General features: G+C 39.1%; 1 protein-coding gene across 2 annotated transcripts in view; it reads right to left on the bottom strand.

The window, feature by feature from the left end:
- Nucleotides 1-15280, bottom strand: part of Klhl13 (kelch like family member 13) — a 585186-nt gene that overhangs the window by 208964 nt on the left and 360942 nt on the right. The window lies entirely within an intron of this gene.

Here is a 15280-nt window from a genome sequence, read left to right as displayed (position 1 = left end):
ATGATTGAAATATAAATTATGTGTTGATAAGATGGCTGAACAGTTATAAGCACTTGAGGCCAAGCCTGATGACCAGATTGAAATCCCTGAGAACCACATGGTGAAAAGAGAGAACCAATTCATACAACTTGTCCTCTGACCCTCATACATGCATCTTGGTACACACATACACACACACACACACACACACACACACACACACACACACACACACACACACATACAGACACACGTATACACACACGAAATGGAACTTGAAAAAAAACATCAAAATTGTGGTAGATTACTTTCTTCTGATATATTTTATTTATTTTAACTTTTTTGAGATATAAGTCATAGGTAGTGAAGTCTACAAACCTAAGTGAATCATGATAAATTTTTATTTTTGCATACATCCATGTAATTATCTAGATCAATATAAAATATTCTAGGATGTCAAAAGGCTCTCTTAATAGCACAGTATCAATTCTACCCTATACCTAATGAGGCAGCCATTACTTTTATAGATGGTTGGAGTTGTTTTGTTGATGGTGTTCCTGTTATTGTTAGCAATTCGAGACACAGAAATGAAAGTATTAATAAAGTTTTCACATGCACTAACCATAGGTTGTGAGTCTAGGTCTGCTTTAAAGGTTCACTAATTCTATAAGCTTTCTCCTTGTTTTACTTGTGGAATTAATAAATGAGTATTTAGTAAAACCAAAACATAATGGAAGCAGTTATTACGGTTTGAAATAGGATGTAGTGGAAGATTAGATCAAGAAAAGTGAGTCAGGAAAGACTTCCAAGGATGCTGTGCTTGAGTTAACTTGAGCTGACAGAGTAGGCAAAGCTGTATATATGAAATAATATGATATTACCAGGAAGTTTATTGCTGCTACAGCATAAAATGATGGATATTCGGGGAAACAAACATAGAGAAAAAGTAAAGGTCTGCTCATAAAAGACCTTAGTATAGGCAAGGGAGAATCAAAAAAAAAAAAAATGAACTGAAGAATGACCCAAACAGATTTATATCAAAAAATTACTCTGTTCATAATATAGAGAACTAAAAATAATGGAATGGAACTGATGATCACTGTAATGATCCAGGTAGGACATGGTAAAATGTCCACAGGGCATCCAGGTAGAGCTATTTGATAGTCAATTAAATCAGCAGCCATGTAACAGAGAAGCAGAAATTTGTACTAAATGTAAGTTACGTGCACATAGTGATGGTTTAGACTGCTCAGTAAGACAGTATAGGGCAGAGTACATGATAAGCTTACAGCCTTGGGAAACAGTACTGAAGGTGCCAGCTGAGGAAACAGAGCCAAAGAATGAGGTAAGAGGTAAAAGAAAGAACCACTAGCCAAAGAAGGTAATATTTTCAAAAAGGGGTGGCTAATATTTCACATGCTCTAATGCCCTGGCAAGATGAAAATACTCTACATTGATTTGGCAATACTGCTGACCTTGGTAAAATACTGTCACTGCACTGAAGAATGAACAAAAAGTGAAAAGCCCAAGGCAAGCAGTTTAAAAACAGCTAAAGTAGGAAAAACAGAAATAAAGTGACTGGAGTAGGAATCATACTGATGAGATGTAACATATGAGAAAACCCAGAAAATGTTATCCTATTGCAAGTGTTGGAAAGGGAGAGGAACATGAAATTTTCCAGAATAAATTCTAAGGCCTACATGCAGAGGTTTTTATGATTCCTGCTGATCAAAAATTGGGCTTCCAATATAAAGTTTTTCTCTGGTTTATAGGAGCTTATTAAACTTGATGGCGAAAAAGAAAAAAAGTAAAACTTCAAACAATTCATTTCTTTTTTAGGAACAAATAGAAATGACGTAAAGAATGTGACCAGAGCTATTTTGAGGCCCTTTTTTTTATATGCAGAGAGAATAAACAAAAATTATACAATGTATGTTAAAGTAGGAGATAAATTATTCCTTCCTATTGAAGTTTAGATCACATTTTAAAATTCTTCATGATGGGTATATAGCTCTGTTCTAACATGTGTGAAACCCAGGTTCAGTTCATAGAATCAATCAATTCATCACCCCCATAATATTAATTTGGTATTAACATATCAGAAGTAAGACAAAATATTATGGACCAAATCTAACAAATAAATTTAAAACTTAAGGAATAGAAAGATAGTTTATTGGCTAAAAGCACTGGCTGCTCCTGCAGAGGACCCAGGTTTGATTCCCAGCTCACAACTGTAACTCCTGTTCTAGTGGCTCCAATGTCCCTTTCTGGCCTTTACATGTACTGCATGCATGTAGTACACAGACATATGCAGACAAAACACCCACAAACATGAAATTATATAATATCTTAAGCATAAAATTTAAAGATATAGGTATGGCCTATAATTTAATATGTTTTATTAACCAGATTTTCTCCAAAGTACATCAAACTTTCTGAAACACCTATAAAAATTGATCTGAAACGATAGGTAGGTGATTAAAGTAGATATTTCAAAAGCTTTATTTCCAAGTTTAGTTAGTGTAGTACTACTCAGAATAACTAAGCTATAGAATTAGTTTAAGTGTCCATCAATATAATGCTGGAAAATAATAGCACTAGACATCCACAAAGAAGAATGCAATTCTGCCATTTGAAGCAAGATAGATTGTCAAGTGAAATAAGCCAAGCGTGGAAACACAACTGCCACCAATTCTGTCTCCTCTGTGAAAAGTTAAAGAACATTGACCTAAAAGTAGAAGACTGTATTAATAGGGATTAGAAAGTGAAGGCAAGGAATAGGAAAAGGGGCTCTCAATACAATTAAACCATGACGTGTGCACGTATGGAAATAACGTGCAAAAATCTATTAATATAGACAATGTGATATATTAATAAAAATAAAATTGTTTAAAAAGAAAATTAATATAATCTGGACTGATAGCTCGGTGGTTAAGAGCACTGGATACCCTTTTAGAGTGCCCAGGTCTGGTTCGTAGAATCCACATGGTCACTCACACTGGTTTCTAACTCCAGTCCCAGGGAATCCAATAACACACTCTTCTGGCCTCTGTGTATATAGGCATACACATGATGCACAGACATACATGCAGACTGTACTGCCTGGTCTCATGTCAACGTGACACAAGCTAGACTTAACAGAAAGGAGGGAAGCTCAATTGAAAACATGCCTCCATAAGATCTGACTGTAGGATATTAAGTAGTGATTGATACGGGAAGCCCCTGCCCATTGTGGATGCCACTCCAGGGTTGGTGGCCCTGGATTCTATAAGAAAGCAGCCTGAAGAAACCATGGTGGGGGCAAGCCAGTACACAGCACCTCTTCACGACCTCTGCATCAGCTCCTGCCTCTAGATTCTGTTTGAGTCCCTGTCCTGACTTCCTTCAATGACAAACAGCAACATAGAGTATAAGCCAGGCTTTTCCTCCTAACTTGCCTTTGGGTCACAATGTTTCATCACAGAAATAGAAATCATAAATAACACAGACTCATCCAGTAGCTGATGGAAGCAGAAGCAGACAGCTAAGCGCTGAGCCCAATGCCTGGAATCCAGTTACATAGAGGGAGGAATGATGAGCAAAGGGGTCAAGACCAGGCTACGGAAACCCACAGAAACAGCTGACCTGAACAAGTGGGAGCTCAGGGACCCCCAGACTGACAGCTGGGAAACCAGCATAGGACTGATCTAGACCCCCTGAATGTGGGTGTCAGTTTGGAGGCAGTCTATGAGGCCTCTGGTAGTGGATCAGTATTTATCCCTAGTGTACAAATGGAAGTTGGGAGCCCATTCTGCATAAAGGGATACTCTTTCATCCTAGACACATGGGGGAGGGCCTAGGCCCTGACCCAAATGATGTGACAGACTTTGAAGGTCCCTCTTGGAAGGTCTCACCCTCCCTGGGGATCAGAAAGGGTATGAGATTGGGGGTTGGTGGGGAGCAGGGGAGGAGAGGAGAGTGAGGGAACTAGGATTGACTTGTAAAACATTATTTTAAAAAATAAGACAGACAAAACACCCACACACATGAAAATTAAAAACATTAATCATTTTAAAGTAAAATAAATAAAACTAAGAGTGCAAATACAAATGGGTAAGGTGACCTATACAATAAGTCAAGAAATGTTTATTTACCATATACTATGAGTCACTCTTTTCTCTAGTCACTAAATGTTGACAGAACAAAACAAAACAAAAAACAGTAAATGTTCACCTTACATAGACACTATCATTCGTTGCAATTGGCATTTTTTTTTCCTAAGACAGGGTTTCTCAGCTTTGTAGCCTGACCTGGAACTCACTCTGTAGACCAGGCTGGTCTTACACTCACACAGATCTGCCTGCCTCTGCCTCCCAAGTGCTGGGATTAAAGGCATGTGCCACCACTGACCAGTGCTGTTTGTGTTCTTTGTATTCTTGATGATGGCTAGTCTAACAGTAACAAGATAGAATCTTAAAGCAGTTTTACTCTGAAATTCCTTTATGGCTAAGACTACTGACTGCTTTTTCAAGCATGTACTAGCCATTTGTATTTCTTCAAGAGCTCTCAGATCTATTCCCTCACTCATTTTTAAATTGAGTTGTTTATTTTCTTGGTGACTGTGGTTATTCTTAGTTCTCTGTATATTAGAAATAATATTCCTCATGAAATATGACCAGATCCCTGCCACTGTGACTTCCCTGACATGATAGACTGACACCTCAATGTTGACACAGAATAAAACCTCTTCCTGAAGAAAGAGAGAGAAAGGAAATGTGTACATGTGTGCATGCATGCATCTATCTGATTGTCTTTATGACCAGTACCTTCAAAAGAGTTACTATCATTTCCTAAATACTTATGTTTGTGCTGGGCATAGTAACACATGCCTCTAATTTCAGCACTTCGGAGGACAGACAGAGGCCAGCCTGATCAACAGAGTGAGTTCCAGGATAGCCAGGGCTGTTATACACAGAAGCCCTGTCTCAAAAGACCAATGTATATATCTGTGTTTGTGATAACTTCTGTTACAATATATATATATATATATATATATATATATATATATATATATATATATATCATGTCCCCAAATATGCAAAACTCTCTTGTATTTGATCTCCACCACTGGAGCAATAACCACATAACAAGTAAAGGAGACTATGACACATTAGAGCTAGTGGGGCCTTAGAGTTACCTCATCTGTCTTACCGTTTCTCAGAATGCAATCATTAGAACCAATAAGCTGGCTCAAACCATATGAGTGCTTACTTCGAAACCTTGCCAAACCTAAGTTTGATCCTCGGAGCACACACAAAGGTATAAGTAGAGAACCAACTCCATAAAGTTGTCTTCTGACCTCCACATCTGTGGCATGTACGCTCACACAAATCATGCATGTGAACACACCTAGAAACTAATAGTAACATTAAATAAAAACTGAAAAGTGCAGCCATTAACTATTACAACTGGAGCTAGAACCCTGAATTCCAACTCAGTACTTGCTCTACCAATGCAAATCCCATCAATACAATCATGTCTCTCCCCTTAATCCAGACATGCCTCCATTTGTTATTATTGATTTCTAAACATTTAGGCAAGCAATTTTCACTAAAAGAAACAGTAATGTGTCTACAATTCCTTTAGCACTTGGCCTATATTTAAACATCGATGCCTGTTATTGGACATAAGATAGAGGGAGCCAGAAAAGATCATCTAGCTTAGGGCATGAAGTTGAAATGTCCCAAATCCCAGAAAGTGACTGGGGATATTTTCTCTCCATTGTTGGGCTACTAGGGAGGAGACGGTGTTGACATGAAATTTCTATTCAGATTTTAATTAAATTGTGGCCTGTGGCAAAATAGAAAGACATTAAAATCAAATGCTTATGTCTCTTTGTTTATTTTATGGGCTCTCATCTCTGACTACTTCTTGCTGGAATAATTAAATGTCTTTTCAGCAAATGGACTGTTCAGGCTGTTTAGTTTAATGTTTCCTATAAGCTGGCAAGTATGTGCTTTATAATTCAGTTAATCTCTGCTCTGCCCCACCCCCATCACACACTCTTCTCCTCTTTTCTGGCACAGGCTGGCCTGATGGTTTCTGTAGATCAGAATGGTATGAAGGCATCTGAAAGTCAAAGTCTTCTTACAGAAACTAGTGGGGACTGTTGGAAGCTGAATATATTGCATTTGACATTAATGGGCCAGAGGCTCATCTTAATTGAAATTGGTGAAAGTGGAGTGGACCCACAATTTAGTCAGTGAGAGTTCTAGGTCTCAGAACAAAGCATCAGATGTCTTCACTGATTCACTGTAATTTCTTACAAACACATGCATCATACATCATTCACATGGAGTAAAGTATAGACTATTCCTGAGGGATATAGGAAAGGTGCTACTTTTCTGTCTAGTATAAACTATTGCAGATCTCTTTGTAAAAAACAAAGGCCAGGTGTTGGTGGCATATGCCTTTAATCCCAGCACTTGGGAGGCAGAGGCAGGCAGATCTCTGTGAGTTTGAGGCCAGCCTAATCTACAGAGCTAGTTCCAGGACAGGCTCCAAAGCAATACACAGAAACCCTGTCTCAAAGAACAAAAACAAATAAACAAAGGCCCAGAATATAGTACTCATGGGGGAGAATTAGTCAAATGGATCCAAATTCCTACATAATAAAGAAAAACATTACCACAGGTCTATCCAGGTATAAGCAGAATTTTCTTGTGCAGAATTATTTCTACTTTCTCAAGACATAGGATTTAAGAAGAAATGCTGGAGATGATGAAAAGATAATTATAATTAAAATAACTAATTTGTGTTGTGTGTTGCTATGTCATCTAGTCTCTAGACTAAGTATCAATTATGATTTGAATGAGCCCGTTTTACATGTGTCAGTGTGGAGAACACAAGACAGCCTGCCCCAAAACGTCCACTTTCTCTATTCCCCAAGCAAGCCCAATCCCTCAGGCTTATCACTAGGGCTGCAACAGAACATCCACTGCAACCTCCCCCTCCCCAGTCCATATCTCCTGTAGATCCCACAGACCATCCTATCCTGACCTCCTTCCCCATACTTGTCACTGATTTCCAGTCTCCCAACACAAGTAGGTATTCCCTGTGAACACACCATCCTAGCAGGCCAGGAAAACAGGCAACACACAGTCATCACACTCACTAAAAATCCAGAGAGGAAATGGATACCAAGGAACAAGACACCAACCCAACAAAGACAAACCGAGAAAACAGCACCCAGACCCGTAATCACCCCAAAACACATGTGCTTAGACACCAGGAAAAGAAAATAATCAATAACAGCCAGGAAAGTATATACCTCCTCTAGAATATAGCTATCATAGCAGTGGCTGTTAAAAATATGGCATCATGAAATTTACAGGCAAATGGATGGAACTAGAAAAAAAAATTTATCCTGATTGAGGTAATCCAGACCCTTAGAGACTAATATGGTATGTATTCACTCATAAGTGGATATTAGCCATTAAGTAAATGATAACCAACCTACAATCTGTAGGCCCACTGAGGATAGGTAACAAGGAGGACTCTGGAGGTGGGGAGTGAATGGAGCTCCTTGGGAAGGGGAAATAGAACAGATTTTGTGGGTGGACTGGGAGCAGATAGGAACAGGAGTGGGGGTGGCGTTAGATGGTATGGAAGGCAAGAGTTCAGGAATCCATGGCTGCAACTTGGGGATGCTTGGGGACTATGCGGAAATCTAGTCCAGTGGAAACTTCTTGGAATCTATAAGGATTAACCTAGTGAAGAAAGACCACTAGCAATGGGGCTGAGGAAGGGGCAGGTACACAGAATCTGAATTGGCCATCTCCTGTAGCCAGGCAAGGCTCCCATTGGTGGAACTGGGTAGCACTCAGACCTTTAAACATTCCAGGCTGATACTAGGACAGAGGATTGCTCTCTGCAAACTTACAGCAGGGACCCATTGCTGAGGGCAACACCCACACAGCACAATGAATGAAGGTGGAGAGGTTGAGATGATGTATGCAAGGAGCCTTCACTCCTACATTGTAGATTCTTTGGTTCCGTAAGGTACTCTGCAGGCTACAGAAAGAGAATCTTGGACACCGATTCAAGCCACATAAACTATTACCTACAATCTGTACGGCCTTCAAGATATATGGGGACAATGGTGGCACTAAACTTGTGGGAGTAGCCAACCAATGTCTGATTTAACTTGAAGTCCACTCCCCAAGAGGGATCCCATACCTGAGACTGCTAACATGGCCAGGAACTAGAGACTGGATAAGCCCAGACACCCGGGGTAGGACCAAACAGGGCTGAAAAAACAAAAATCAGTGAAATTATACTAATGGTATTCTGCTATACTCATACATCAGTACCTTGTCCAGTCATCCTCAGAGAGGCTTTCTCAGGCAGCAAATGGGAGTGATTTCAGAGACCCATAGTCAGACATTATGGGGAGAGAGACTCTAAATTAGAGATCACCATTAAATCCCTCCCATAAGAGCTCAGAGAATCTTGTGTAAGCAGAGGTGGTAAGAGTGTAAGAGCCAGAGAGGATGAACCAGGAGAACAAGGCCCTCCGAATCAACTAAGCAAGGCACATATGAGTTCAGAGACTGAAGCAGCAAGCACAGAGCCAAACGAGTCTGCACCAGATCTATCCTTTGTATGTTATGACTATTACGATGGTGATTTTGTGGGACTCCCAACAGTGGGAGTAGGTGTGTCTCTAACTCTTTTGCTTGCTCTTGAGTCTCTCTCCCTCCTGTTGGGTTGCCTTGTCCAGTATGGACTTTGGCCTTGGCATATTGTATTTTGCTTTGTCATGTTTGATTGTTGTCTCTTGGAGACCTGCTGTTTTCTAAAAGTAGATTAGGAGTGAGTGAATCTGGAGAAAAGGATGGGTAAAGGGGTTCTAGGAGGAGTGGAAGGAAGGAAAACTGGTCAGGATGCAGGATGCATGAGAGGAGAATCAACTAAAAAGTTGTCACTGGGACCATATTAAGAGGTGGGCAATTTTCCAGGTATGTTGCCTTACATATGTACTTCTAACTAGTTGGGGAACCAGGACAGTAAGACCTCATGACTCCAGGAATTCAAGGACAGTTTGAAAAATATAAGAACACCATGTATCCATGAACAATGAGATGAAGCTTTTAGTGATGGCTTGGTGGGTAAAATGTTTGCTGTGCAAGTATCAGGACTTGAGTATAATCCTTGGCAAAAAAAAACAGAGAATATGGTTTCAATCCCAGCACTGAGGAGATAGAGACTCACTGACAAGCCTGTCTAGGAAGATTAGTGAGCCCAGATCCTATGAGAAACAGGGCCTCCAAAAAGAAGGTGGGAAGCTATTAAGTCATCCAGTATTGATCTCTGACAACCATATGCATACACACAGATGCACCCCACTATACAAACATATACACATACACAAAATAGTTGTAACGTTAGAGATACTGTGTTATCAGGATTGGAATCCTAATACAAGGATATGTTCCCCAACCCCTCTGGCCATGCTCAATCTTCTGCTATGTTATGATCCAGCAAGAGAATTCAAATTTAGCTCCTTGACCTTAGATTTCTTAGTTTCCATAATCATGATCCAAATAATTATATACAGCCTTCCTAGTCTGTGGTATATCAGTATAAAAGCAGAAAATTGAATAGATAGTGCCTTAGGATGCAGAAAATATAGCTCAGAAGTAGAGAATTTGTCTGGCATGCTCAAGGTCCTGAGTTCCATCCCCAACATCATAAAGAAATATCAAAAGTACCTTGCTCATTCCTTCATGTAATCTTCCTAAAATGCTGATGAAATAAGAATCATTATTCTTTTTATTTTACAGATCTAAAAATTATAGTTATGCAATATAAATAAATTTAATTATATTGCATTAGTTATTAAAATATATTTTACTATACCTATAAGTAACATAACAAAGAAAATATCTCAAGGGGCTAAAACACACTTACTTAAGCTTTTTGTTATCTAAGTCAGTGATATCTTGGTTCCATACTTCTGGGCTCACTATGCAGCAGGATAATATGGCACTGGAAGCATGTGGTGAAGGAGATGTGCTCTTCATTTGTGGGTAGACAAGAAGTAGAGAAACAAGCATACACAAATAGTTAGGGCTAGAACATGGTACAGCCCTCAGGACATATCCTCTAGTGACCTTCTTACTCTAAACTACACCTTTCACCACCTCCTAATAATGGCATCATATGAACCCATCAGTGGATTAATCTATTTATTATATTAGAGGCTTCTGGAAATGCCAACATAGATATATCCAAAGATGTAGCTCACTAATTGCCCAGACAATTTTAATACACTCAAGTTACAATCAAAATTAACTCTCAAAGATATTGAATGCCATACTTAAGTTCTCATGTGTACCAAAGAGCACAATTGGCAATCATGTTTGTCATCTCCAATCACTGTCACATGAGATGAGAAACTAATACAAATGTGTGAAATCTGGGCACCTAAGCTCTCTTCAACTAAACAGTGATGATGGTTGTAAAACTGGAAATACACTTATAAGGTACTCAGTGCTCATTATATGCCTGGCATTGTGTCAAAGACTTTCTGTAAGTTAATTCAGTTACATTCACATAAAATTTTGAAGAAAATACTTCCATTTATTCTATTTTATAAATGACAAAAGGAAACTTTAAGGGCAAACAACTTGATCAGGTTACATGGGGGGGGGGGTAAAAAAGTAAAGAGGAAGTCCTCTCTAATAAGGTGGAACACCAAGCTAGCTCTCTTAGTGGCTACAATCCAGAATCTTCTGAAACCCTGATATCCTAAATCAAAATGCAAGCTACCCTATTATCAACAATGATCTATTCTGAAAAAAAGTAAGTACTTACATAGTAGAGACAATAATAGTCAAATATTTGGTGAATAAATGAATAGATGAGTTGCACCTATTTTACTGGTAGTTTTCCACTATTCCTTCTGTGGCATTATAAGCTCTATGTCTCAATATGAGTTGAACCCTTTCATATAAATCCTTGCATCCCTGAATTTTTAATAATTAATGGTAAAGAATAAGAGAAAGTTGACCCCAAAAAAGGTGTAGAAAAATAGTGAAAGGAAATGGCTCTCCCAAGGCTCAAAGAAAAAACTGTTGTGTGGGAACCAGGCATCTAAGAAGGAAAGAAAATTGAAATTCAATATAGAGATACAAGAGGTAAATGGAAACTAACATTAACTGAGTGCCAATGCCAGTCTCTTTTCTGTACTCTCTCTGCTGTAATCCATACACCAACCTCAGGAGACAGGTGTTATCATCTTTATTTTATAAATAGGAAAAATTAATTAAGAACTGAATAGCTGCATCAAAGGTTTCTCATAAGGGAAGTGGTGAAGCTAGGATTTCTTCTCGTGACTGACTCAGAGTTTGAACAGTTTCTAGAACTTCAAGTAAGCTGGAAAACAGATGGACTGTTGGTTGAATTGGGGAGAGTTCAGGCTTAGAAAGGAAATATATGGCAAAGAACGGGTAGAAAGGTGCAGACCTTACAAAGCTGGAAGACAGGCCCTAACAGAATGAGCTAATATTAAGGAAAGGCAGGAAGTGACTCTACATTCTCTAGTATCAGTCTTGCCCCACTTGCTAGTTGTAGCAATTTAATCTTAAGCAGGAAGACACATTACAGCAGGCAATGGTGGGGGACAAAGCTAACATTGTCTCTCAAACCACTGCTCAATTGGGCGCGCGTGCGCGCACACACACACACACACACACACACACACACACACACACACACACACACACAGAGAGATCTTTAGACAGCAGAAGGCAATACCAGAGCTGCTGTCCCATGACATCCACCACTTCCATCTCCACACCATTCCCAGAAACCTGCTCTTCCTTATTATTGTGTCAGCTTTGTCTAAAGAAACAATAAGGATCTGCTCATCCCAGATAAAGCACCAAAGACTGAAACAAAGAAAGATTCAATCCAAGTGTAGATTGTTAAACCTAAGAGTACACTGGGATTACTTATAGGAATGTAGGTCATCTACACCCAGCTACAACATTGATGATAAAAAGAATTTCCCTCCCATAGAACCTGCTGGGCCCTGCCACATAGCAACCATTAACTGCCTATAAATCCTGGAGGAGGCTCATGAGTCCCTGCTTACTAGCAATGGTTAGCTATGTAGAAATCCTGGGAGAAGGCAGGGCCTTAACTCAAGCACTGCCCCCACTTCCAACAACCTTTAACTACCTACAAATCTGAGGGGGAAGAGGGTTCGTGAGCCTATCCTCCCTAGCAACCATTAACTGTTGATAAATCCTAGGCAAGAGGCAGGGCCTTTCAGAAGCCCTACCACCACAAACACAACCAGCAGCAACTATTAGCTGCCTGTCTGTCTTTGAAGACAGGAGGGAATTCCTGAACCTCTCCTCCCCACCAAATAGGCCCCCAAATTTGTGCAAATCGCCTGTGGCTATTCACATTTACTGACACTTAAAGAGGGCAAAGGCTCATGCCATGACAGAAGACAACATTCCGTATCATAAATAGAGTTTCATGTACACATGCACTCACTTGAGGAGCTGGCAAAGTAAGACTGGTGGATTTCAAACTTCTCTAATCTATGTTTTCCTCCTTCAAGAGGCCAAGATAGAGATAACAGATATTTTCAAGATGTACAGTGGCATCATCACCTTGTGATTTCACATTTGACACTCACTGGTTTCATAGTATCCTGTACCACAGTCACAGCTAGAAATTTCCAGCCTTCAGGTTCCAAAATGAACCCTACACCCCCCAAACTAAGGACAAAAGGAGCCTGACTCACGATGTTCTAAAATGGTCTTTTCAGGATAGGAATCTACATGAAATGTGCACAGCCTCCATGTTGTTTTAGTTACTCATGGACCTCTGGTACAGGCCCAGGTGAAAAGTGATGCTATGAACAGGCTTGAAGCCTCTGAAAAACAAACAAACAAACAAACAAAACCAAAAACAAAACAACAGCAGCAACAACAACAACAACAAAAAATCATAGGCAGCCCTTATCATCAGAACCCACACATCAGAGGTGTTATCTACACCAAAGCTAGTAGACACTAGCAACATGTTGTTGAGCTGTGACCTTCAAAATTAGTTACTTTTAATGCCAACTAAAAGTAAGTAGCTAAAAGCCAGTGAAGCTAAAAAGATTTATTTATGTTTTCCCCTGGGTTTCTGTTTCAGGGTAAAAGGGAGACAGAAGATACTGAAACTGACATGGTAAATACAAGCTGTGGCTAGCATCTGCTAGACCAAACTGACTGGGAATGATGCCAGAGAAATTAAAGTAAAATAGAATGAATATGCTTGGAGAGAGGCAGATTACAACATGAACTAAATGAGCAACCCTTTAGTAGATCAAGCAGACTACTCAAAGGCAGCTCTATGAGAGTCCCAGATCACCTGAAATTTCAATGTTTTGATCCTTAACCTTGTCTCAGAAAGGGCTATAAAATATAATCTCATAGGGTTGATAATAAAATGTGATAATTTATAATATGCTTTGTAATCTAAGATGGGTCCCTACAAATTGCCAAAATTTTTGAGGTAGAGAAAAGCCTGAACAAAATTATAATAAAATGAAATGATCCCATTAATCCTGCTCATGAAAAAAGTGCTTTGGACACACAATATGCACAACATTTACACAGTGCACACAGCACTTCTGTAAGAAATTGTTAACTTCCCAGTGAGAAAGTCATGTAATTCTAGCCAGGCATGGTAATAAATACTTTTAATCCTAGGACTAGAGAGGTTGGAAGCAGGACGATCAAGAGTTCAAAACCAGCCTGGGCTCTCAAAATGGAAGACAAAATGCATAAAATAATTAAATAAAAAATCATAGAAAGGGGGAAGAGGAAATGGGCAGAAGATTAGCAAAAATATAGTAAGTATGAAATATCATAATGAAACCTACTATTTTGTGTACTAATTAGTAAAAAGCAAACAAACAAAAAATACTTTGGGTCAACCTAATTTGAATTAGTGATTTTAGAGGTGAAAATCACTCATTTTCAAGACACCTAGCATCTGCACGTCTTACATTGCTATTAAGTGTGATTTCAGGAGACCACTGTTAGAATTCAATTTCTTCTTCAGAGCTGGAGCAAAAGGTGAGCTTAGTCTGTAAATCAATATAAAACATGGAGGGGGATAGAAAGTGAGTAACCAATTCATCCTGTGAGCCTGACAACTTGAGTTCAGCTCCGTAGAACTCATGCAAAAGCCTGATGTAGAGGTGTATGGCGGTAATCCTAGCACTCCTATAGGATGAGACAGGAGTCAGTGACAAAAAGAGTTCCCCAGGAGCTCTTTGGCCAGCTAGCCTCAAGTACAAGGCACAATGGCAAACAAGATGAGACCCTGCCTCAAACAAGGCAGAAGGCAAGGACTCCAGGCAGCCTTCAGTCCTCCACATGCAGTCACAACACACACACACACACACACACACACACACACACACACACTTTTAAATGTAACAAGAATCAACTTCATTTCATTTTGGGACGAGAGTATAAACCCATGCATAATTGTGTGAAAAGTTAGGTTGTGACAGTAATTAATCCCATAAACAGATAATCTGCCCCCAATTCCTGATTGTAGTTGAGTGGTTACATAGATCAAACATTGAGTCTTGTTCTGTTCTTGACTGTTTTACTGGCTACTGAAGACATCAACCTACTTAACTTTTCTGTATCCTTTTCATCATGTATAAATCTAGGCTAGAAATACTTCACTATACACAAAGTCATTGTCAACAGTATCATTCAGAGTGCAACACATGATTTAATCAGTTGAAACAAATCTTTTGCTAAAAATACATTAGCTCCAAGGATGAACCTCCACAGGCATTGATATTCTTTGCCGCTAGTCCTTGTAGGGCCTTGCACAGTGGACACAAAAATCAGGACAAAACGCAGTATCTGTATAAAATGGTGATAGCACATAAAATTTTTAAAGAAAAAAACAAAGAGTATAATGAAGAAAATGTTTTATGAGTCAAAAAGGCTGTTTAATATAATTGCATTTCCTCTATTTAATGTTTATTAAAGATACTTCCTTTCTACTTTTCAGAGTACTGAACCATTCTTCATTTCATTATGACAATTGCCTCTACACATAGAAAACAAGCAACTCCACATGTCTCCCTTTTTATTCTAATTGTATTAGACTGTTAACTCAAAATATATGGAATCCACTACAATAGAACTACCTACTTAGGGAATATGATTAATCCACATTATAGTTTAGACAATTAAATTGCATTCATTCATTAATTACAAGT

Source organism: Phodopus roborovskii, unplaced genomic scaffold (assembly GCF_943737965.1).
Source record: "Phodopus roborovskii unplaced genomic scaffold, PHOROB, whole genome shotgun sequence".
In the NCBI taxonomy this organism is placed as follows: Eukaryota; Metazoa; Chordata; class Mammalia; order Rodentia; family Cricetidae; genus Phodopus; species Phodopus roborovskii.
Note: the sequence above shows the minus strand (reverse complement) of the source record. Positions and strands in the feature narration are given on the sequence as shown.